The following is a 24,969-nucleotide window of genomic DNA, read 5'->3' as shown; positions in this document are numbered from 1 at the left end:
CTCCACATGAGCCGTCAGTGTGCCCTAGCAGCCCAGAAAGCCAATTGTATCCTGGGCTGCATCAGGAGAAGCGTGGCCAGCAGGTCGAGGCAGGCAATTCTCCCCCTCTACTTCACTCTTGTGAGACCCCACCTGGAGCACTGCATCCAGCTCTGGAGCCCCTACTACAAGAAAGATATGGACGTGCTGGAATGTGTCCAGAGAAGGGCCACAAGGATGATCAGAGGGCTGGAGCACCTCTCCTATGAAGACAGACTGAGAGAGTTGGGGTTGTTCAGCCTGGAGAAAAGAATGCTCTGAGGAGACCTTATAGTGGCCTACCAGTACCTGAAGGGGGCCTACAAGAAAGCTGCTGAGGGACTTTTTAGGATGTCGGGTAATGGTAGGACCAGAGGGAATGGATTAAAACTAGAGATGGCTTGATTCAGACTGGACATTAGGAAGAAGTTTTTCCCCATGAGGGTGGTGAGACACTGGAACAGGTTGCCCAGAGAGGTGGTGGAAGTCCCATCCCTGGAAGGTTTTAAGGCCAGGCTGGACGGGGCTCTGAGCAACCTGGTCTGGTGGGAGGTGTCCCTGCCCAGGGCAGGGGGATTGGAACTAGATGATCTTTAAGGTCCCTTCCAACCCGAACAATTCTATGATACTATGATCACCTGGACCCCAGTTCAACCAGCTCACTTGCTTCCCTGGCATCTCGCACCTCCCAGTACAGGCTCCATGTCCTTAAAGAAGCACTGAAATCGGGAAACCCCGACAAAGCAGTGTGACACACACAGCTCAGACCTCTTTACTGAGCCCAGGCTCCCCCTTCCACAGGAGGTCCAGCAGGGCTCTGGGCTCCAGCACTGGGCACACCAGCGGGTGGTTCAAACAGACGCATTTCACAGAATCGTTGAGGTTTGAAGGGACCTTTCAGATCAAGTCCAACCATCAACCTAAAACAGCCAAAACCACCACTAACCCATGTCCCTCAGCACCACATCTATCTGTCTTTTAAATCCCTCCAGGGATGGCAATTCCACCCCTTCCCTGGGCAGCCTGTTCCAATGCTTGACAACCCTTTTAGTGTAGAAATTTTCCCTAAAACCCAATCTAAACCTCCCCCGGCGCAACTTGAGGCCATTTCCTCTTGTGCTATCACTTCTTACTTGGTAGACGAGAGCCGAGTGCCTCTGCCCAGGGCTCTTGCGCAGGGTCGGCCACAGGCCTGAAGGGAGGTCAGTGATGCTGAGCTCTGCTCAAAACCCTCGTGTTCGTTTTAAGGCCAGAGATGCTTCTGCAACTAGGAAAAGGGAACCGGTTGTTCGGCTGCTGAGACCAGAGTGGAAAAAATGAAAGTTGCATAAGATGGCAAACAAGAGCCCTTCCAAATCAGATATCTGGAGATTAATTCCTGCTTCACAGTGAGCACCACCGGTATTTCATTAAGAATCCATCCAGGACACCTCAAACTCTGAGCTTTGGGCAAACGCCATGGGACTGCAAAGTGTGAAATAATTACCCAAAAAGAAGACGTCGTCTATTTATCTTTCCCAGGCTTCCTCTCAAACAGAAAAGCTCCTGCCTAAATAACTAGCCCTGAGAAGACCCACAGTCATCAACGCCCTTCCCCTGGGAGCGTGTGCCCCGTGACGCTGGGTAGCAGCGAGCCCTCAGGCACGGCTCACCCTGTGCCTCGGGAAAGGTACACAGCAGAACGCCTGATCCTCGGCGTATGGCCTCTTCCAAGGACTAAGCAACAAAATAAAAACGCACACAATAAAAAGCCACCCCTGGCATGCAGCACATCACCTTCTGGTGCCTTCAGCATAAGCAATCACTTGGGCTCATCCTCCTCCCACCACATTTTGACCTCGGAGTTACACGCTGCCTGTGGGCAGTTCATTTTTTCCTTAGGTTCCCTACACTGCCAGGGAGACATGCAAGTCATTAGCTGACAGAGGGAAACGCAGGGCTCCAAGGTCAGGTCAGCTGGGTGAGATGGGACCTGCAGTTCTTCTCAGCCACAGCTTTCCTTCATCAGCCTCGGATCACCGCAGATCAGCTTACTCACCCCATTCCACCAGGCAGCCATCACAATAGGAATACCACGGGCTGCCTATTTCACCGTATTTTCTCATATAGATTAAGACCCATCCAGATTTTATAGGTGGTGTACAAAGTTTAGGGACTTTTTTCCCCCCTAGACAGGTTCATTCCAAAGTGAAGCAGAATTCACGGCACAGGAGAAGCCTGAGACAGGGAAGCTCAAAAATGATGGACAGGGAGAAACACATACGAATATTTTTATGCACATGCCTTGACTCCAAAGCCTTTCTCTCCTTGGCTCCTCTTCCCATATCCCAGCTCCCAGACATATCTCCCTTATTTCAACCCTAGGCAAGCCTCCACCTGCTATTGCCAGACCCTGTGCTGGACATATCCAAGCCCATCACCTGGAGGGCAACTACACCAGCACATGCAGCAACAGGGTTTATCACGGAATCACACACATGCAGAATCACAGAATGGTTTGGGTTGGAAGGGACCTTAAACACCATCTAGTTCCAAGCCCCCTGCCCTGGGCAGGGACACCTCCCACCACACCACATTGCTCCAAGCCCCGTCCAGCCTGGCCTTGAACCCCTCCAGGGATGGGGCAGCCACAGCTTCTCTGGGCAACCTGGGCCAGGGGCTCACCACCCTCACAGCAAACAATTTCTGCCTCAGATCTCACCTAAATCTCCCCTCTTCCAGTTTAAAACCATTCCCCCTTGTCCCGTGGCTCCCCTCCCTGATCCAGAGTCCCTCCCCAGCTTTCCTGGAGCCCCTTTAGGGCCTGGCAGGGGCTGGAAGGTCTCCCTGGAGCCTTCTCTTCTCCAGGCTGAACCCCCCCAGCTCTCTCAGCCTGTCCTCCCAGCAGAGGGGCTCCAGCCCTCCCAGCATCTCTGGGGCCTCCTCTGGCCCCGCTCCAACAGCTCTGCGTCCTTCTTGTGCTGACGACTCCAGAGCTGGACACAGTACTCCAGGTGGGGTCTCACCAGAGCAGAGGGGCAGAATCACCTCCCTCGCCCTGCTGGCCACACTGCTTTTGATGAAGCCCAGGATGCAGTTGGCTTTCTGGGCTGCAAGTGCACATTGCCAGGTCATGTTGAGCTTCTCATCCACCATCACCCCAAGTCCTTCTCTTCAGGGCTGCTCTCCAGCCATTCTCCGCCCAACCTGTATTTGTGCCTGGGATTGCCCTGGCCCAGGTGCAGCACCTTGCACTTGGCCTGGTTGAACTTCATGAGGTTTGCACAGTTCCACCTCTCCAGCCTGTCCAGGTCCCTCTGGATGGCATCCCTTCCCTCCAGCCTGTCAACCGTGGCACACAGCTTGGTGCCATCGTCAAACTTGATGAAGGTGCCCTCAATACCACTGTCCATGTCCACTGCGGAAATTCCAAATCACAGCACTGAAGAGGTCACCACTCAGCAAGAGCGCACCAAGACCATCTGCAGGAGGTGATTTCAGCCCCCCAGGCTGGAGAAGCACAGCACCCAGAGAGCCCCAGCTCTATCCCTGGCTCAGCCGGGCTCTCCAGCCTCCCTGCAGCACCCATGGCTAGAGGGAGAGCCTGGGTAACCCACGCAAAACCTCCTCCCGGCCCAGAGGGAGGCAAACTCCCTTTGCCAGGGTATTTAAACACCCGGAGAAAACCCCGTCAGGCAGCAGGGAATAGCTGGTGCAGCCTGTGAAAGGGGAGCTGCAGAGACCTCGGTGATCAAGCAGAAGGGGACTGGTGCTCCCTGCAAAAAGCAGCTTTATTTGATTTCTCTTGGCTTTTGCACACAAAGCCCTTGGGGGGTGCTCTGGCAAAACACACGCATTCTGCCAAAGCTGCCTAATTTCTGGTGGCAGGCAAGGTGAACGCTGCAGATTATTACTTTTTCCAGCTAACAGGGACTTGGAGGGACAGGAATGCGCCGCATTCCCGGAGAGCGCAGCGGGGAGATGTCACTGCAGGTGTAGCGCTGCCAGCCAGACTGCTCTCCACTGCTGGCAGCTGAGCAGAGGGAGGCCAGAGCTTGTTCTGCGGCTTCTTCGCCATAACCATGGCTCTTGATGGCTACAGACACCAGGCAGCCCTGCCAAGCTGCTATTTTTGAACAGCAATGGACCTGAAATTAAAATCAGTATGGGTGTATGCACTTTGCAAGCCTGCACACGCATTTTGGGACACCCTGTGGGCCGTTGAAGACTGCAACCACTGCTTTCTCACCCGGTCCTGGGCCTGGCGGACACGGTGACCATGCTTGGAGATGAAAGTCATATGACAGACGATCCCTATCACAGAGCTTACTGCCCAGGCACACAGGTGTAGCAAAGAGAGGGAAATGGAGGGAAGACCAAGTCTCTTCCAGGCATCTTCCTCAGGATGGGGATTATCATGATCAGTTCAAGGGCACCTTGCAAGCCAGCCACAAAATGAAGCATCAGCCATCTCCCTCACTTTCAAGAAAAGTGAGGGAGTGAAAGACCCACGCTTTCAAGAAGAGCGCCCAGAAGCCAAAATGCACACTGCCAGGGATGCTCAGGACCATGGGCTCAGAGGGGGTACAGGGTTTAACATCCCCGCCCCCTCTCCATTCCTGGGGCCGTCTCTGCCCACACAGGGACCAACAAGCCCCTCTTCCCTGGCCAACACCCTCTCTGCCCCAGGAGCTCACCTCTGCTTTCCTTCACAATATCCAACTGTCACTATTACGTTCAGCTTGGAGCCATCATTCCCGATTCACGCTCGACTGCCTGTGTTTCTGACACAAAGAAGGACCCATTTCAAGCAGCCCAGCCGGCAGCAAGTCCCAAAGAAGTGGGGAGAGGATCGCGCCTGCTCACGGCCCAGCACAGAAGCCGGGCAGCCATCTCAGCACTTCAGCCAAGCCGCTCTCTCCATCCTAGCGGCGTCTGAGCAAAGCAGGCTGTTAGCCCTGCTCTCTTCAGAGACACAGATAGCTCTCGGTCCATGCAGGGAGCTACAAGGCTGAAAATCCTTCCCCACTCATCCCCTGGGAAATGCTGTTTACATAGTTCTTATTCTCCTGCAGAAACAAATGAGCACACAGCCGAGGGCAACAGGCAGGCATCTTGCATTATTAACCTCTCTTTTGCTGCAGTGCGAGAAGGACACAGAGCGCTATCAGCCAGCGTTCCCCAAAGGCCCTGCTGCAGGCTCAGAGACGAGACCCGATGACACAGGCACTCTCCAGCTTCTGAACACCAAAACCAAAGCCCCCAGGGGGGTTTGAAGCAGCTACATCAGAAACATATCTGTCCTGTCATCACCGTTGCCCTCGCCAGAGCAAATCCACAGAACTACTGGTCACGTCTGGTGCCTTGCAGGGGACACAGAGCCACAGCAAAGGCAAATACAAGGGCTGCAACAAGGATCCAGGGAGAGGAGGGGAGCGCTGGCACTGACAACTGACACGATCGGATGAAAGCATTCGCTACCCCCATTTTAACCCATGAAGGAAGAACTCCGTTAATTAGGAAGTACTCAGTTAAAGACAGGACTGACTGCAACACTCAAATCACTTTAGATACTATCAAAACATTTCCTGCCCAATCACTGCAGTGCGATCACTTACCTAACTGCAACTTCATGAAGTCCCAAATATGCAGCCCAGAATCCTCTTTAATCCAAGCAGCATTCATACCTGTTTTCTTCCAAGAAAAAAAGGAAAATAAAGTTGGCTCCTTTCAGCCATGTTTTCCCTGCCTTCCTCTGCAGGGGAAACATTGATTTTTTTGGTAGCACAGACCTCAACACACAGCCCTGGGTTTGCTTTCTCCCTTTTTATTCCCATGTTGGGAACCAATTTTGTTTCCCCGCTTTTTGCTTATTTTACATCGCGCTCCCTAACTCTGAACTGTTTCTCTGCTCCTTTCCTAGATCAAGCCAATATTTCAAGTGCCTGCATTTTTTGAGACCCTGACATTAGCTGTGCAGCCATGAAATCCAAAAAGAGTAAATTCACTTCCCCCACACACACGCACACTGCTTTTTAAAACAAGTCCTTAGCCCCAACAAGCACAAAGCCTCCTAGGTTTTCTTTTTCCTTAATACTATGAAACCATGTAATCCAGCCAGCTGTCTCTGTGTAAATGCAGAAGAAAATTTATAAGCCTCAAGAAGTTAATCACAGTTCAAGGGGAACCTCCGATGTGGAGGTTAGCAAGGCGGTGGCCGAGGCTGTGATTGCCAGGAGACAATGCCACAGGGAGACGGGTAGATCCTGGATGGAGGTTGAGGCCTGACTCAGCAAGGTACTGCCAACGCAGGTCCACAACCAAAGTGGACAGATGTCAAGGGCACTGATCACCCACGCGGTTACAGGACGGTTCGACGGCTGTTCCTGGGGCTGACTCTACCTTAATCCTTAGTCTTGGTCTCATGTTTCCTCCGGCAGCTAAAAACCATCTAAGTCCCTGTGATACCGAGGACAGAAACATGCTGCAGTACCATTCTGCTGTAGGACCAGGGCTTAGTGGTCTTTCACAGTCACAGAGGCGGAGCAGGGGTCAGTCTCTCCTCCCTCCCACCCAGCTGGCAGGGTCCTGCCAGGGCATTCTCCATCCCACCCAGTGCCATGGGGCAGCACAGGCTGGGGAGTACCGGGCCCTCCTCTCCTCCACCCGAGATACAGGACAACCTTCAGAGCCTAAGCACATGGCAGCTCTCTACCACTTGGCATCACACGCATTTAAAACCACAGCAATACCTGAGCACCCATGGCAAGATGCTCCCATGGTGAGCTCCAAGGACCACACTAAACGCCACAAGCAGTCTTTCCCTCCAACTTCTCCAGACCAAGAAAACCCATCCTCATGTGCCTAACCTGGTGCATAAGCAGCTTGCTCAGCATTTGCAGCTTCTGGCATCACTTGGCAGCTCCATCTGCAGTAGGAATGGTCTCCTTGGCTCCTGGCTTCACAGCAAGACCGTCAACCCACAGCCCCAGCAGGTCTAGTACATCTCCTGCAGGGAACTTCCAAACACCAGCAGCTGGTTCCGTGATTTGAAGCAAGGGAGAGGAAGACTAGGAAAAAAACCAACAGTTGTCAGTGGGACACAGGGAAGGGACAAACCCAGCCTGTGACATGTATTTCTGCCTGAGCCCGCAGGAGCACCTGGCACAATCACAGCAGCTCCAAAGCACCACAGGGTGTTCAGAAGCAGTGCCGGGAAAGGAGTATCGTGGTTTATTTATGACTTGTGAAGCACTGAAGGGACAAGGCGGTCCCCTCGCCGCTGCCAGGCCAGCTGCTGCAGCTCCCCACAGCACACAGGGCTACGCTAAGAGGCGCCAGGGCAGTCTGCAGGCACCAGCTCTGCCCTGAAAGTTAAATGGAAGCAGGCATTGGTCACTGCTGTTTAACATCTTTGTTGGTGACATGGACAGTGGGATTGAGGGCACCCTCAGCAAGTTTGCCAACGACACCAAGCTGTGTGGGACGGTCAACACGCTGGAGGGAAGGGATGCCATCCAGAGGGACCTGGACAGGCTGGAGAGGTGGAACTGTGCAAACCTCATGAAGTTCAACCAGGCCAAGTGCAAGGTCCTGGGCCAGGGCAATCCCAGGCACAAATACAGGTTGGGCGGAGAATGGCTGGAGAGCAGCCCTGAGGAGAAGGACTTGGGGGTGATGGTGGATGAGAAGCTCAACATGACCTGGCAATGCACATTTGCAGCCCAGAAAGCCAACTGCATCCTGGGCTGCATCAAAAGCAGCGTGGGCAGCAGGGTGAGGAAGGGGATTCTGCCCCTCTGCTCTGCTCTGGTGAGACCCCACCTGGAGTACTGCGTCCAGCTCTGGAGCCCTCAGCACAAGAAGGACACAGAGCTGTTGGAGCAGGGCCAGAGGAGGCCCCGGAGATGCTGGGAGGGCTGGAGCCCCTCTGCTGGGAGGACAGGCTGAGAGAGCTGGGGGGGTTCAGCCTGGAGAAGAGAAGACTCCGGGGAGACCTTCCAGCCCCTGCCAGTCCCTAAAGGGGCTCCAGGAAAGCTGGGCAGGGACTCTGGAGCAGGTAATGTAATGATAGGACACAGGGTAACGGCCTCAAACTGAAGGAGGGGAGATTTAGATTGGATAGTAGGCAGAAGTTGTTTGCTGTGAGGGTGGGGAGACCCTGGCCCAGGTTGCCCAGAGAAGCTGTGGCTGCCCCATCCCTGGAGGGGTTCAAGGCCAGGCTGAACAGGGCTTGGAGCAACCTGGTCTGGTGGGAGGTGTCCCTGCCCAGGGCAGGGGGGTGGAACGAGATGATCTTTATGTTCCCTTTCAACCTGAACCATTCTGTGATCAAGAAAAAATAAAACAAAATTTTACCCGCTCTGGGCAGCTGCTTTCACAGGCCAAATACAACCATGCAAATTGCTCAGCCACAATCGCTGCGTTTGAACTCAAGCAAAATCCCAAAGGAATTGCTGGTTTGCTCAAGAAGGTACTACAAGATTGCCTTTCGCTTAGTCAAATATTTGACTGCATTTGTAACCAAAAGTCTTTTGCCAAAAAGACTGGGAGTTTTGTTAAAGAACAGCCATGGAGAGGCTGCCCCCGGCTGGAACCCGAGCTAGGGTTTTCTGATTCTTAAACAGGGCACCTAGTGCATCCCTAAAAAGAGCCTCCGCTCTCCACCGTGGAGGAATCGTCAGACTCCACAGCTTTTATGTGATCAAGGTCTCCCTGCCGACTCCCAGCACATCACATTTTGACAGCAGGAGCAGAGCGGCAGATTTTCATTTTCCACATAGAGATTGCCCAAGCCAAATTGTTATATAAGCTCCTGAGGTTCTTCCTTTGAACCTCTTCCCATCCTCTACCCTTCCCACCGTGAAATCAGAGAGCCATCAACAAAACCAGCCCCAAAATATCTCCTGCAGATTCTCCATGAGAGAAACCTTCCCATTCATGAAAGACCAGCTTTGTAAAACATACGGCCTCAAAAGCAAAGGGGAAAAAACCCTTCAACACGCAAAGCAGGAGTGGGGTCACACGAAATTAGAGAGGTCAATCAGAACAGCTCATAGGTCTGTGTAGGGAGGATGAAAGGTCTGAAAGAATGAAGCTGTGGCGCCACTGATAACATATTTAAAGTAGCTGGGGTTTTAAGAGACAGTAACCACATTAAAAAGTGTAAAAAGTAAAAAAAAATATGCACCCCAGTGGGCCCAGGAACAGCCAGGTTTGTGTCTCCGCAGCCATCAGCGCAAGTGCCTCTGAGCTGCAAGGCCCAGAGCTGCAGGACAGACCCGCCGATCCCGAGCTCTCAGCCTCACTGGCAAAAAGCCCTTACCGGGTTCCCCATTACTGGGTCTGTTACAGGAGCGGCTCGAGAGGGTGCAGGTTTGATCTGAGCAGCCTCTCTCCGCCAAAGATGAAAGCAAGGCCCTGAGTACCCCACTCGTGACTTCCTCTCACATTGAAAAGTCTTCCCAGTGCACGCTGGCACCTGATCTCATTAAGAGGGAAGAGAGGGAACAGATGGAAACATAAAAAGAAGCTGTCAGCTGCCAACCACTGACCCCATCCTGACTCCAGCCCTCTCCACACTGCGGCAGGGGCATAACTGGCTGCTCTGGGAAGGACAACAAGGCCAGCAGGAGACGAGGAGGATCTCAGGTAGGCAATAAACAGCAGAAGCAGGTGAAATCTTGGTAAATAGGAACTCTTTTTGTCAGGACGAAGTTCATCTGCATTCAAGAAAGAAAAGGCAAGGGCTGCGCCGCGTTCTGGGAACTCTCCTGTCCCTGCAAACAGTGAGAAGCAGCGTGTCAGCTGAAACAGCCACAGTGCCTGAAGCCTTTGCAGCATGCCTCTGCCTCCAGGCGCCAGCAAACCCAGGAGCAAAGTCCCAGTACACCAGCTGGGACCTCCAGCAGGGCCCACAGGAATCTCACACTCTTACCACACAGCTCGTGGTTTAGGTATTCTGGCATTCTAGGAAGCCTCAGCAGACCCAGGTGATGTCCTAGAACCAAGAGAAAAGGTACATAATCCACCACCTCTTCAACATGTCTGCTCCATTCCTGTCCCCAGGTCATCCCCCTTGGGCTCCACCACAGAGAACAACTTCCCCTTACAAAGCAGCACAGGGACTCCCAGGGCAACCAGGCCATAGAGAGGAAGCGTTCCCGGTTTCCTTAACCAACCCAAAACCTTCTCCTCTTTCCTACAGATTGAAAAAAAAAAACCCCTCCAACGCCAGAGGCAGCACATATCGCACCAAGATGGACCACACCGGTCCACGATGGACCAAGGATGACGCTGAAGGTCACAAATTTGCACTCATTTAAGTACAGCTCTGCCAAGGACCAGGCAAGGTGTTTGATTTAACAGGGCTTGCCTCCTACCTGTGAGGCAAGCCCAGCAATACTTATTTGGGAAAAGGCAAAGTCACAAGGGCTAGCAAACAGCTCACATTTGATACAGTGCTGCGAATACTATGGAGAGGCTTATCCAGCCTCTCGCCCTGTAATTAGCATCTCTCTCTAACACCTGAGCAGCTCACTGTTTTTAGCAACCCCTCCTACAAGAACAGGCTGAGAGAGTTGGGGGGGTTCAGCCTAGAGAAGGCTCCGGGGAGACCTTCCAGCCCCTGCCAGTCCCTAAAGGGGGACTACAGGAAGAATGGGGAGGGACTCTGGAGCAGGGAGGGGAGCCATGGGATGAGGGGCAGCGGGTTTAAATTGGAAGAGGGAAGATTTAGCTGAGATCTGAGGCAGGAATTGTTTGCTGTGAGGGTGGGCAGCCCCTGGCCCAGGTTGCCCAGAGAAGCTGTGGCTGCCCCATCCCTGGAGGGGTTCAAGGCCAGGCTGGACGGGGCTTGGAGCAACGTGGTGTGGTGGGAGGTGTCCCTGCCCAGGGCAGGGGGTGGCACTGGGTGGGCTTTAAGGTCCCTTCCAACCCAAACCATTCCATGACTGTATGATACAGAATCAGCTTTCTTAGTAGTAAATGATATCTTTTACCAGACTAACAAAAGTATTACTGACAAACCTTATCCATACCCTACAGCATGCTGGCTACATCAACAGATCTTCAAAACACATGCCTGCAGGAGCCCTGAAAGGCGGGGATGAGGGGGGTGCGGGCAAAAAAGTGCACCTCAGGTTTGGGACTAGAACTGCGATGCAGATGATATTGCACAGGAAAATTAAGGTATAAGTTTATCGTGCATCAGCTGTTCTCCAGCAACTGCCTACAAGCAGGGTCTTGTCCCATAGAAGACACAAGGTGTCCTACTCCACATTCGCTGCGGGGTTAGATGCCCAGTAGATCTGCAGTCAAGTACAGCTGCCTGCCTCCTGCTTGGTCACCCACCTAAAAACTTTGAAGAAAAGGGAACTGGAAGGGCACTGAGCATCCAGGTGGTGTCTTCAGCCCTCAGCATCCTCCATCACTTAAGAAAAACTGAATGGGGCAAGTAAAATTATCCCCAGGCACCGGGACCTTCTAGAGGCATCCGTCAGCTGCGCTTCTGAGAAACAAATATTTACAGTTTCTCTTTAGCACAGCCTCAAGGCAGATAACCTTCTTTTAACCCTCCCTGGCTGCTGCTCCCACCTTTTTAATTAGGCACTGGATGCTAATTTCTCCCAGACAGGTTCATAATAACTTGCTGGGCTGAGCACAGAAAGATGGCTTCGGTTTAATTTTCCTATGACTAGAAGACAGAGGTTTCCAAACCTGCTTGGAAACTAGATTATTATTTTTTTTCCTGGCTGGTCTCACCAGCACCGATAACTCCTTTTATAAATGATCTCTTATTAAAGATACATCTGGGATTAACCGAGCTAGCTACATCAAACCTTCAGAAGAAATAGCCGGGCTGCAAAGGGAGCTGACGAATCTCCTTACGGAGCAGATCTGGGCAATTAGCCCAGCAATGAGACTGGTCAGGAAGCCAGCTTGTGAATAACACTTCTTCTCCGTGAGCAAAAGCAGTGACAGCTTTGCAGGCCGACTCTGGAAGGCTCCAGCTGCCAAGAGAGCCCAGCTCCCTCCTCCGCCGGTTTGCGAGCCCTCCCTCCCCAGGCAGAGGATTAGAGAGCAAACCTCCCCTCAGAAGGGACATTTCAGCCTATAATGGCAGCTCCAGTCCCTGGGCTTAGCTTGGCTCCTCTCCACTGCTCAGGAAGCTTTTCTGCCTCGTTGGGCACACCGGTCCCTCCCTCCCCTCAACTCCAGAGGGGACCCCGCGGAGGTCAGAGCGGCCCCTCCATGCTTTCCGGCTTGCTGGGCTGCATCTCTGTGCAATCCTCAGTCCCTGCACATAAGGGCTGCTCTTTTTTTGAGTCTCACTGGCAAAGCCAGCTAAAAAAGCAGCCGGGGAGGAGCATTCATTTGGGAGAGCAGGATTTCTCCTTCCCAGCGAGCAGCATTTGCAGGGCAGCAGACAGACTGGCTGACATTTGCAGAGGGCTCTGAAGGCACATAACCCTCTGGAAATGCCCATCCTTAGTCCTGCTATTCTCGGCCCACAAAGCTTGTTTGTCTCCCACAAAAGCTAGGAGAAACCGCTCAACTCCTGCACACATCCCATCTCCCTGGGAACTAATCCCACGCTCGTCCTCCTCGACTTAACTGTCCATTTTGAGCCCACAGCAAAATTTCAAGGCCTAGAAACACCTGGCACTATATGAAAACAAAGGTCAGGTATCTAAGCGCAACCTCTCCCGGGGATGTATGCCCACAAGAAACCTTCTCTCGTTAGGCTCATAATCCAGGTAAACCTGAAAGAGCTGCTCTTGAAGAGAGAAGCAATACAAGGAGCACCCCAGGGCATCCCTCCCAAAGCCCTGCTGCGTCCCCTGGCAGGGCAGGGGCTCCCTGCCTTCCCAAATTTCCCCCCTTTGACATGGCCGTTTGCCCCAAATCTATGTCCAGGTCCATCTGGCAAGTTCACAACAACAGCAGTTGTCTTTCCAGCAAAATAAATTCATCTAGGAGAGAAAAGGCAGCCAGCATCTGCTCCCCGGCGCAGCCTGCAGCAGACAGGAATATTGCTACATTTCGACATGTTTTATAATGCTTTTTTTTTTTTCTCTCTTCCTTCCCCTCACTCCTCACAAAGGAGACTGCACAGGTCGGCGGTGGGATCAGGCACAGAACCACGGAAAAATTTAGGTGGAAGGGACTTTGGCTGCCTCTGGTCCAACCCTCCCACACAAAACAGACCATTTCAAAGTTAAATCAGATCGTGCAGGGACGCATCCAGCAGTGTTAAGGATCTCCCAGGATGGAGATTCCCCACCTCCCTGGATCACATAAGCCTTTACCTGCCTTTAAAAGCACCAGACACACACATTTGTCCTCACCTACAGCACCGAGTCTGAGAAACGCGGTCTGTTGCAATCCCGCAGCCCTTCTTCTGGAAGTGAATCTCCGCACACGCCTTCAAAGTCCTTGGCTCCCTGAAAAGAGGAAAAAGTCTCCTGTTTGGGGTTTTTTCTGTTTTTAAGCAGCCACCTGTTGAACTATGGTCTTGAGGCCAAAATGCCAGCTGCTTCATCGCAAAGGAAGCCAGTGTACAGCAGAAAGGCACTCGGGTTATCTGCCTTGCGCATCCAAGTGCTTGAATATGTGCAATGGACCGATTATCCCATGGAAATAAAAGCAATCTATTTTAGCAGCCTTTATCTTCGGTCCTGCAAATGTAATAAGATACCTGCCTCTTCTTCACGCTCTCTTGCGATCCACCAAGGCAGCCAGTCATCGAGGCCGTGGCATGAGCACCAGTACATTCCTCTGTCCATGAGGTGCTGCCAGAGAAGCCCCTGGTTACAGACCTGTCAGAAGAGGCTGAGATTTAAGATGGAAAAACCACCAAGGCTCTCAAAACTCAGAACAACAGACAGCTGGTAAAAGAACAGTTAAGCGCCGCTGTTGTAAGGCACTGCTAGATCTTTAACCAGCAGCAGGAGACATAGCATGGGCTGGATTATCCAATGTACTCCCATGACAAGCCTTTGCACCTCGCTCCGAAAAAGCCACCTGCATCCAGCACATTGTGTTAAACAAAGCTTTACCGCCATCCAGACTGGTAACTCTGTGCTCCTTGGGATGGGGAGGCAGACGATGGCGGTACAAGGGTCATCCCTGTGGCCAATACTGTAGATGGGGAGCGAGCATGTGTACCATCATACCCTAAAGCCTGATAGCAACAATAATTTTGAAAGGGTATTTAATTCAACCCTGTTGCTACTACAAGGTGAACAGGTACCACTCACCTTTAAATATGGGTGATTGCCACAAACTGGTGTGGACTTACACCTGCTCTAAGTAGTTAAGATACTCTAAAGTGCTAATGTCTGCCCTGGGACCCTTTCAATAACAAGTACCTGAAGACACAGGCTTCCAGACTTGTGCCACTGAGAAGAGGAAGGGTCAGCCACGTGTAAGGGACAGACTGTAAATTCCCCGAGGAGGGGCAGGAGGCCCTCCAAGCCTTCAATGGAACGCCTCAAACACTCCCAAGGAAATTAATAATGCAGGCCTGGCCATCAAAGAACTGATAAGGCTCACGCTTCTGGCGCCTGAAAGTGTGGGAGAGCTTGTGAAGACAGGATAGTTCTGCCACTCGTGTGATGAGCTCGCTAGTTCTCAGTTCTCAAGGCCAGTGTGTCCCATGAGCGACCTTTGCTTCATTATCCGCGAAATGCGTATGAAAGCGCACGCCCTGCATATGCTAATGAAGATTACAGAGATCGCGCTAACCATGTATGACTATGGCACTCGTCTCTCCACCTGAATCATGCTACATGTCACCTGGGAGAAGGGAGAAACCTGAGACGAGGCTGTCCTCGGCAAGGGGGGGACACCCTGCTAATTCAGCAAACATAAAAGGGGAAAATAAGTGTCCCTAGGGGGAACAAAGAAGAAACAAAGGAAGATTGTACCTGGGAAGATTCTTCCAAGAAAGAAGATGATTATGCCCGGGAAGATTCCCTGAAAAAGACGCTGGAACCAGGACCGGTGATCTCTTTATCTCTGTCTTTTCCTTTCTCTATCCCTCAGTTTCTCTTTTCTCTTAGAATTGTTAAGTAACAGTTAGAGTTTTTTAAGTAATAACCTGAAGTACGACCTTAAGTACCACTTGCCATAAGTTGTCCTGTTGTTCAGTAACACAACGCACACCTCACCATTTGCCATCATTGGTTATATACCTAACCAATTACCATGGACTTGTTAAGACCTATATTAACCATTTTGGGAAGCTAATAAATGCTTGCATATGGACCTTGAGATTTATCTCACCTTAGTCCATGCCACTGAGAATTTACAAATCTGAAGTCACTTACCCCCCCCTCTCTTTCCTAAGAGCGGGACATGACAGCACGTCAGTGATTCTTGCCGAACCGGCTCCTGTAACAAAGTTGGGAGGAAGAGTTTGATTTCTTTGGTATGTTGTGTTACATCTCTTTGTGCTTCTTCTCTTTCCTGGAAAAACTAAAGGTGATTGTTGGAGCAGTAACACCGAAAGGGCACATCCCTGTCTCAGTCATGGTCACCTACGTTATAGGAACGGCAAGTTCTGGTCTCCCAAAGTCACCCAGAGCTCCCTGCGGAGGTAGGAGGGGGTTAATTGCGAAGCACTGATGTCTGTCCCGCTTCCTAGAATACAAACACAGCAAGTCAGAGATGGACATCCAGACTGACAGCTGCTTATACAAACCAAAGGGTGTCAGCCACTAAATACTAGAGGCCAGAGTCCCAAATGACCCCACAGAGCATGTGGTAAATAGGCTGGTGAAAAGGAAAGAAGGAAAAGGGCTCCCAAAGCACCCAAGCCCCAGAAAACACGGAACATTCCTGACAGTCACGCCAGCCATAAGTGAACCCAGCTCATGGGCTCAGAAACGCAGAGCCATAACATGTACTGAGCACCAAAATCTCCTCAGCTAATATATGCCAAACACTCAATAAAACAGCAGCTCTGTTATTTTTTTTCCACGGGACGAACAATCTTTTCTATCAGGCTGCAATCAGGAGCCCCGCTCTGATTTGGCTGGGATGGCTGTTCCTCTGATTAGGGACCTGGAAATCTCAGCTCAGCCACTCACAAGTTCCTTGTTTGCAGGGAGATTGCTCCTAACAGCCCGGCAGATTAAATACAACAGGCATTTGCTGCAAAAAAATCAAGGCAAAACCAGAGATGCTGCTGGTCTATTCATACAGCTGCAGAGCTGAGGGAACCGAGGAAAGGAGCATTCTTTCACCCATTCCTTAAAATTAAAAGTACGCAACTGCTTTCCATCACCCATTTCCATCCAAATTTAAGACTGAGGGTGCTCATTTCTTTAAAAATAATGTAAAATAGTGGGGATTTGTCACCTCCACACGTCTGCACTCACGACTTGTCCACTTGTGACTTGTGCAAGCACTGCAATAACACAGTGCAAACCCAAGACTCGATATCCAAGCCCAGGAGGGTACGGCTCCTGAAACAGCAGGGCCAAAAACCTGAAACAAAGATCTGCCCGGGAAATGGGGAAGAACCGGGGGGAAGATGCAGTGCTGGAAGCACTGAAGCTAACAGCAGCATGGATGCAATCTAGACGAAAAGCTCTACACACTGCATTCTCATCAAGTAATTAGTGGGAGCTCTAGCTTTCTGTATTTTTAAGGTTGTCCTGTATCTTGTTAGAATATGGCTTGCTGGAGGGGTATGTCTCCTGCAGATCTGCAGTGGAGGATGTCTTCATTCGCTCAGCCTTAGAATCATAGATTCTAAGCCTTGGCAAAACAAAGCTGGGTCCCAATGACAAAAACCAGACCTGAGTTGAAAGATGGGACGGCTGTGAAAACCACCGCCTGAAGTCTGTGACAGAAAAATAGAAGTCTCGGGTCTCCACCAAAAGGGGCCACTTCCAAAGGGCCTTCTACCTTCTGGTCGGTAAAGCAGTAACCCACAGCCCAACCAGATCTTTGAGAGAGTCTGAAACCTCCACTGTGAACACCAGACAAGCCCCAGGTGTCTTCAGCACAGGGTTGCCTGAATTATTCACAGCCCGGGAATTAGCTAAATGCAATTTAACTAATTTGCCTGGTTAATCTAGAGCACCTCTAAATCCCCATATATTGATCGAAGTTGCCAGAGGTATTTTAACCCTTGAGACCCCCCAAGATGCTAAACACCGGTTAAGAAAGCAATTTTAAACACACAAATCTAATTTCCTTCAGTGTTTAAGTGACTGTGAACAAACTGCTCACCTTGCTGCCAGCTCTTGCCAGAAGGAAGATTCATTCAACTCCACCTTGCACGCAACACGCTGAAAATGGTGAGCTGAATCAGCAGAGCCCATCCTGGAGGAAGAGGTAACCCTGCCTTGAACCTCTGTGCATCACGCAACCTTAATTTGTCTCTGCTAATTAAGGGCCAGGACAGAAACAGAACAATTAATAAGCTGGCATAAACTGCTGGATTTCGAGGCCTGGTATCTCCTCCCAGAAGACATGTCCAAAACCACCTGGGCTAACAGATTTTTCCCTCAAGTGCAAGAAGAAATACAGTAAAACCCTCTATTTTTCTCCTGGATTTGATGACTAGAGAGCCGTCCGTCAGCCCCTGGCCAGAAAAGCACACATCCAAATTAAAGGCACCATGTAAAAGCCCAAAGCAACAAAAATAGAGATTCATTGGTGGCATTTGGCAAGTGACAAAATACAGAAGCTTTGGGTAACAATTCTTTGAAGGGAAAGCTAAAGTTCATAAGCATCACTGTTGGAAGGCTCTTAGAGAGGAGAGTGTTAAATAGCATCAATTGGCAGACTTAAGCATTGTCTGGGAAATGTCAAACGCTGTCAAGATATGACAAAGCTCTCTGCAGCGAAGACTCTAGCAAGGGCCTCCTGCGGGTTCATCTCTGCGAACGCAGGCTGATGGGCCATCAGCCCTGCCAACAGAAAATGGCTTATTAGCAGGTGGTATGCAGAGTACAGCACCCTTGGAAAAAAAAAAAGGTCATCCCACTACGACATCCACGTCTCCCTCCAGTACCTGGAGCTGAGTCCAGTCCCGCTGTCAGGAGTCCTCTCAGATGGGTCAGGTCAGCGCTCCCAGGCTTCCAAATCCCGGCTTTCTGGGAGCTGCACTCAGCCCATTTCAGGGAAAAAAGGATGAAGACATTCCTTAACTCCATCAGAAGCCTTCCAAGAATTCCCCCATCTCAGGGAAAAGAAAAGGAAAGGAACATTTTTGCTCAGTTGTTCCGAAGCAAAATAAAACCACGAGACAGCTACCACTGGAGTAGAGAGCTGAAATAAATAGCCTCTCCTCTAGCTTCCAGCTGCATGGGATTGCTTTATACCACCTTATGCAAAACCCCAAATAAAATACCTCCTACAAGTTATCAAAGAAACAGCATTAAGTTCTCCATAGGATTAGGCATTGCCTTCCGGGGAGACCTTAGAGCCCCCCTTCCAGTCCCTAAAGGGGCTCCAGGAAAGCTGGGGAGGGACTCTGGAGCAGGGAGGGGAGCTATGGGATGAGGGGGAATGGTTTTAAACTGAAAGAGGGGAGATTTAGCTGAGATATTAGGAAACAAATTTCACTGTGAGGGTGGTGAGCCCCTGGCCCAGGTTGCCCAGAGAAGCTGTGGCTGCCCCATCCCTGGAGGGGTTCAAGGTCAGGCTGGACGGGGCTTGGAGCAACCTGGTCTGGTGGGAGGTGTCCCACTAGTGGGGGGAACTAGATGATCTTTAAGGTCCCTTCCAACCCAAACCATTCCAGAATTCTAAACCCCCCAATTCCTCGGTACCTTCAGCAAGCCTCCAGTTACGATTCAGCCCTGCGTTGTTTTTTTCTGAAATATTAAAAAAAAAAAAGCAGCTTCAGCAAGATCAGAGTTAGACACAAAACCTTCCTTCCTTGATCGACCAACCCCTGCTGTCTCTGATCAGCCCGAGACCCACAACAGCCCGCAGTAACTCAGGAGCTCCAGAGTCTGACCAGAGGCCAAGGCTTGGCAGCACTTGGATGTGAACATCACACCATCCCTTCGGAAGAGGTGTCCCTTTGGCACTACAACTATAGGGGCTAATGCTCCAAGAAAAAGCAAGACACCTGCTATTTTCCCTGCCCTTGCTCGGCACTTCAATATTCAAGTGACAGATGCCTTTACATCACTCCTGAGACAGGCAGTTAAGATGACGGCTATCCTTTGAGGAGAAAGAGAAAAATGGGGCAATATACCTTTCAAACGAGATTAAGAGAATGAGGGCTTCACAAAAGCAATCCACGATCTATACATTTTTGTATCTGTACAGATGTTACTGTACTTGGAATGGCCTAACACTAAAATCCATTGCGGGGGGAGAACAGAAAAGCTTTGGAGATGAGCACAAAGCTCTTTGAAAGCCAGCGGAGCACACCTCCTCCCGGGGGTGGCCAACTCTAATTGCCACATTGCTTCCCAGTAATGATAGGGGGAAGAGAGGCAGGACAGCTGCAAAAAGTAAATGAGACTTCTCAAAGAGGGGGGGGGGGGGTGGGGGGAAGGAAAGGGAAAATAACCAAGATCTTTTTACCATGCTATTTGTGACAAGAGCCATCAAAACATGAGAGTTGGTGATGGACAGTTGGGGAGAACAGTCAGGATTCAACAAAACAGTTCAGACAGCATGGAATCGGAATGAAAATTAACGTTCATCCAAAAAATTACTTAGTATTTTGCTTTGCCCTAGAAGTACCTCTGTGTCACACAGTAAATATCCCAATCTGCTGCCCGGACACAAACCGAGACAACTCCTTTCCCAAAGGCGACTGCCACAGCTCCAAGGGCAAGGTGAGGACAGGACACCATCTCTTCTCCAGCCAGTGAAGCTGGGGAAGAGGAGCTCTCTCCCGATCAGACCTGCTCGCTTTGCCAGGTGTTAAGAGCGGGCTGTGCTGCTCGCAGCCCTGTATGGTAGGATGGGCAATTGCTCACAGGCTTGTCAGAGCCACAACAGAAGCTAAATCCAAAGCTCAGTCACCTTAGCCTTCCTCTTCTGCTCTGGTTTCATAGAGGTAATCCAAGTTTTGAAAATAACTCTACACAACTCACCTTTTGTGCCAGTGATCCTGTCTTCATTAGGGTTTGTCCTCTTTCCTTAAGAAAAAGAGAAAGGGCAGGGGGGAGACTGAGCAAATCGCTTCCCCTCCGCAGGGAGCATTTGCTCAGCCCTCCAGCACTGGGAGGCAAATTATCTTTTGGTGCAAGGGCCCACAGTTCAGCACAGGTTCTGCTAGCCAAGGGCTTGGCCCAGGTCTCCCTTCTTGATTCCTGCTTTCTAACAAGGATCCAAGATTTAAAGAAAAGGGCACCCGCACAGCTGAGGAGACCCAGGCTCCCGCTCCCTCCTCCAGCCTCCCACGGCAGACCTAACACCCAGGAAAAATAAGATCTGAGAGTCATCAGACATAACATCTCATTTATTCCTTACAGATGCCCCCTGTTCTTTCCCCCATATCATTATGGTCAAAATACACGGCAATTACAGTCCCCCCTGTGGGTACATTCTCCATGAGGGTTTGAAGCACAGCCCTGAAGCAGAGCTCCATCTAAACAGAGCCAGCTCCGAGATCCGCATCCCAAAGCTCAGTGGGAAGAAGTGGGCACGTCAAGACCTTCACAAAGCGCCGGTCTTCCCAACAAGCCACCCAGGACACAGATATCCATGCCCTCTGCCCTGTGCTCTGGCACTTCCCTTTGTCACATCAAAGATCTGCAATATCTGATGGCGTAATTCAACAAATTGCCACCTCTCGTTGCTTTACAGCACTCCTGTTGTCACAGCATTGCCTCCAAAGCTTCCCATTTCCCCTACAGAGCAAGGTTCCCCCAGCATTTAAACATCAGACACCAGGTTTACCTGACGCTTTACAGTCAGCTAAGGTAGAGACCAAGCCCTGCACAGTTTACGGTGCTGCAGCTCAGGTAGCCATGCATTTAGCCAAATCCCTTCTCCAGGCACTGCCCCGTCCCACCTGCCACGGTCCCTCACAATCAGCTCCCTGATCCTGGCAGCATGTTTTTCATTGCCCCTCTGAGTCCCAAACTCCAGAAGCTCCCAGTCTCCCCTTTCTCCAAATCTCCACATGTCCAGGCACTTTGCAGCTCCAAGCATTTGAAACTGTCATTATCCACTCAAATCCCTGCCTGGACTGTGCTCCATCCCCTGATTTAGGTGGACACAGCCCACCCCCCACCTTTTACTGCTCAAGCATCCCAGAGTAACCAACGAGCACCGTGCTCCCATCTCCTTTAGAGAGCCCTCTCCTTTCCCCCAGCCTGCTATGGCCACTTTTCTAGCTCCCCTAGAGAGCAGAGTTCAGCCAGAAGCACGCAGCTTTGCTCGTCTTCTTTTGGAAAGAAGTTGTATCCCAGGATTGAGGGATGATCCCACACCTTCCACATGACCAGCCCTGCTGTGACAGTGCAGAACTAGGTGTCTGTACCACACTAACACACTGGGTATCCCGCCCCCGACTAGTACCCCCGGCACACAGCAGGACCAGGCAATTCTTAAATAAGTAGAGATTTCCCATTCCTTCTTAGCAAGGAAGGGGGTGTTTTTAGGCAACAGCTTTCCAGCTCACAGCAGAGCAGCAGATCAGCGCCCTACACTTCACTCAATCCTCAGCACTCGCTGCCAGATCACACTGGGAAGAGATTTCCTGGGTCAGAAAAAACAGAGCCAGGTAAAATTCATTTGCTTCAATGTCCTGATTCAATAGCACCTTGCGCAAGGACTGTGTGGTTAAAAGCGAGGTCAGGTTTATGGCACGGGATGTCCCACTTGGGCTCCCAGATGGGTACGCAGCAGAGGGTATCACCAATTTCCAGAGCTGTGGTTGCCCTGACCAGGTACCAGACTCCTCAACAAGCACCATAACAGCATAAGAGAGATGATGCCTGCCGCAGAATAATCAGGAACTCTGCTATCAGCATGAACTTAAAGACATCTAGTTTTTGCCATGAGCTACCTTATCACTAAGGAACACAATCTGAGCAGACCAACTTCAGATAAAAGGCCAAGACTGGAAAGGAACACCCTGAGGACACAGAGTGACCCTGGCTGTAGCAAAGGAATAAAAAAAGTCAGACAGAAGCGTCACACCTCTTCCATTTAGTTTCAAGAAGTCCTCAACAACAGAGAATTACTCCACTAACCAAGGGCTTTTCTACACAAGAGCTTCTGCAGCTTGGGGCAACACAGCCGTGCATTTGAGTATATGCACACTCAGGGCGTACAGGCTTGGAGTTGAAAGCTGTGCATCCTTCTCTCTTCGTTGCTGTTGAAACACCTTCACTTCCCAGTGCTAAACTCTGGTTCTACAATAATCGTCCAGACAGTCAAACTATAGCTTGAGGCACAGAATCATGGGATGGTTCGGGTTGGAAGGGACCTTAAAGTCAACTGGTTCCAAGCCCCCTACCCTGGGCAGGGATACCTCCCACCAGACCACATTGCTCCAAGCCCCGTCCAGCCTGGCCTTGAACACCTCCAGGGATGGGGCAGCCACAGCTTCTCTGGGCAACCTGGGCCAGGGGCTCACCACCCTCACAGCAAACAATTTCTGCATCAGATCTCAGCTAAATCTCCCCTCTTTCAGTGTAAACCCCTTCCCCCTCGTCCCATGGCTCCCCTCCCTGATCCAGAGTCCCTCCCCAGCTTTCCTGTACCTGCTGAGGATGTGATCCTGAAAGCGCAACTATTCACAATTCAATTTTTCACCATAAGTAAGAAACAGTGGGATAAAGAGGAAGGCGTGCAGATGCTTCTGAAATGCACACAACCTCAACACACAAGGACAGCACGCACGACATGGAAGATGGAGAGACAGAAGCAAGACCACTGGGCTCATCAGCTGCCACTTCAATATCCGGTAATGACAAAAGTAGTAAAGGAGATTCTAACTGCTTTAAAAATACCAAGAAATAACTGCTTACTTGCCTGAAGTTTAGCGTGGAAAATCCCTTTATAACGCAAAATTAAACTTCATGATGTCTCAGTGACCCTGTCTGACCCATCTTCAACCAGATCACCCTTCTGAAAGATCCCAGCTGCGTCACCTGCGAGACCCAACACCTGACAAATCTTTCCCTGCCAGTGGTCCTGCTGCCTCTTCCCATCCATTACATTTTCATCAGCACCTTCACATGCTTGCTGCTCCCCGAGGTCAATTAAGGACGAAGGAAAACAGGCCAATGACAACAGTAACCAGAGCAGGGTATTAAATAACTTGACAGCAGAACTCTGAAACAGAAGTGGCAGATAGCGAGGCGTTACCGCCCGCCAGGTTTCAGGAGGCAAACGCAGTACAGACAGGGCAATAATCTGCTCCCCAGGGATGGAAAAGCCAATCCCCCCAGCAGCAGCACTACACAACGCCCTGCAAGGTTCCTTCCATACGTTTTCAGGACAGAGGAGCTTCACCTCCGTCTACATCCAGCCCACCTCCGAGTCGTACAGCCATTCTGAGGTGCTCCCTGGAGTGTTTCTCCAGGCACAAAACCCGAGACCATCATATCTGCAGGCACGGCAGGGTGCAAGGCATCCAGACACGCTATTCCAAACAAAACTGCAGAGCAAGAAAGCCTGTCTCATCCCCAGTTGCAATACTCACGCTACCACTTTTCCTACTTAAAGGAATCCTTCCCGTCCCCACTGTCTGGTCCACCCAGCAGAAAACGCCTCCTCTGGATCAACCCCTTCTTATCGTCTTCCTTCTCCAGCACTGCCAGTTCCCGGTTGGACACCATTGCTCTCCAGTCACAACTTGTTTTAAAAGCATTTTCGTTTTGTTTTGATTTTTACATTCTCTATTTGCTGTGGTACTTTTACACTTGTGTTTTCAAATTCTTCTTAGCAGTTACAGGCACTAACCAAAAGAAAAAAAACCAAACACAAAACAGAACAAAAAGCTCACCTCATCGCAACACGAGTAGCCAGGGATTTTGTGAAAAGTCCATTGTTGAAAGCAAGGAAGACTTCAAAGATAAAAGAAGCGTGGCCAGCAGGGCAAGGAAGATGATTCTGCCCCTCTGCTCTGGTGAGACCCCACCTGGAGTACTGCGTCCAGCTCTGGAGTCCTCAGCACAAGAAGGACACAGAGCTGTTGGAGCGAGGCCAGAGGAGGCCCCGGAGATGCTGGGAGGGCTGGAGCCCCTCTGCTGGGAGGACAGGCTGAGAGAGCTGGGGGGGTTCAGCCTGGAGAAGAGAAGGCTCCGGGGAGACCTTAGAGCAGCTTTCCAGTATCTGAAGGGGACCTACAGGAAAGCTGGGGAAGGACTTTTTACAAGGGCATGTAGTGACAGGACAAGGGATAACGGCTTCAACCTGGAAGAGGGGAGATTTAGCTGAGATCTGAGGCAGGAATTGTTTGCTGTGAGGGTGGTGAGCCCCTGGCCCAGGTTGCCCAGAGAAGCTGTGGCTGCCCCATCCCTGGAGGGGTTCAAGGCCAGGCTGGACGGGGCTTGGAGCAACGTGGTGTGGTGGGAGGTGTCCCTGCCCAGGGCAGGGGGGTTGGAACTAGACGATCTTTAAGGTCCCTCCCAACCCAAACTATTCTGTGATTCCATGACTGTTCTGCAGTTCAGAGTCCTCAGAAGTAACACAGCAGACCTGTGGAGGGCCCCATCAAAACACATAAAGCCCCAATTCATGCCTTGCTTTTTTTAACACTCAGTTTTCCATGAAGGTCGGAGGCCCCATCCCCGCCTGCCGCACAACCTCAACAGCAGCTTTCAGATGTACCAACCAATTCCCCTTGGTTTGCCAGCGAGGCCCCTCACAGCACCCTGCCCTGCTTTAGGGGGGCAAAAATGAGCATATTACCATGCTTATCACCCCAGACTCTATTGCAGAGACCTGGAAAGGCTTCTTGGCATAAAGACAGCTCCTCCGAAATTAATGCGTCTCGCACCAAGAGATGCTAGGCCTTAATATTTCAGT

At 51.0% G+C, this 24,969-nt stretch overlaps 1 protein-coding gene across 21 annotated transcripts in view; it reads right to left on the bottom strand.

Annotated features, from left to right (window-relative positions):
* HYDIN (HYDIN axonemal central pair apparatus protein) overlaps window positions 1-24,969 on the bottom strand; it is a 208,956-nt gene that overhangs the window by 173,710 nt on the left and 10,277 nt on the right. For 12 of the 21 annotated variants that reach the window (XM_054199082.1, XM_054199093.1, XM_054199092.1 and 9 more), the window contains exons 2-7: window positions 13,697-13,817; window positions 13,347-13,442; window positions 9,935-9,997; window positions 9,552-9,776; window positions 6,867-7,067; window positions 5,616-5,691 (exon numbers count right to left, since the gene is read on the bottom strand). The exons of 1 other annotated variant lie outside the window; for it this stretch is intronic. The gene's annotated coding sequence lies outside the window, so the exon portion shown is untranslated. The remainder of the gene's footprint in view (window positions 1-5,615; window positions 5,692-6,866; window positions 7,068-9,551; window positions 9,777-9,934; window positions 9,998-13,346; window positions 13,443-13,696; window positions 13,818-24,969) is intronic. 8 more of the 21 variants (XM_054199083.1, XM_054199085.1, XM_054199084.1 and 5 more) reach the window with 8 other exon arrangements.

The sequence above is a fragment of the Rissa tridactyla genome, chromosome 4 (assembly GCF_028500815.1).
Source record: "Rissa tridactyla isolate bRisTri1 chromosome 4, bRisTri1.patW.cur.20221130, whole genome shotgun sequence".
Classification (NCBI taxonomy): domain Eukaryota; kingdom Metazoa; phylum Chordata; class Aves; order Charadriiformes; family Laridae; genus Rissa; species Rissa tridactyla.
Note: the sequence above shows the minus strand (reverse complement) of the source record. Positions and strands in the feature narration are given on the sequence as shown.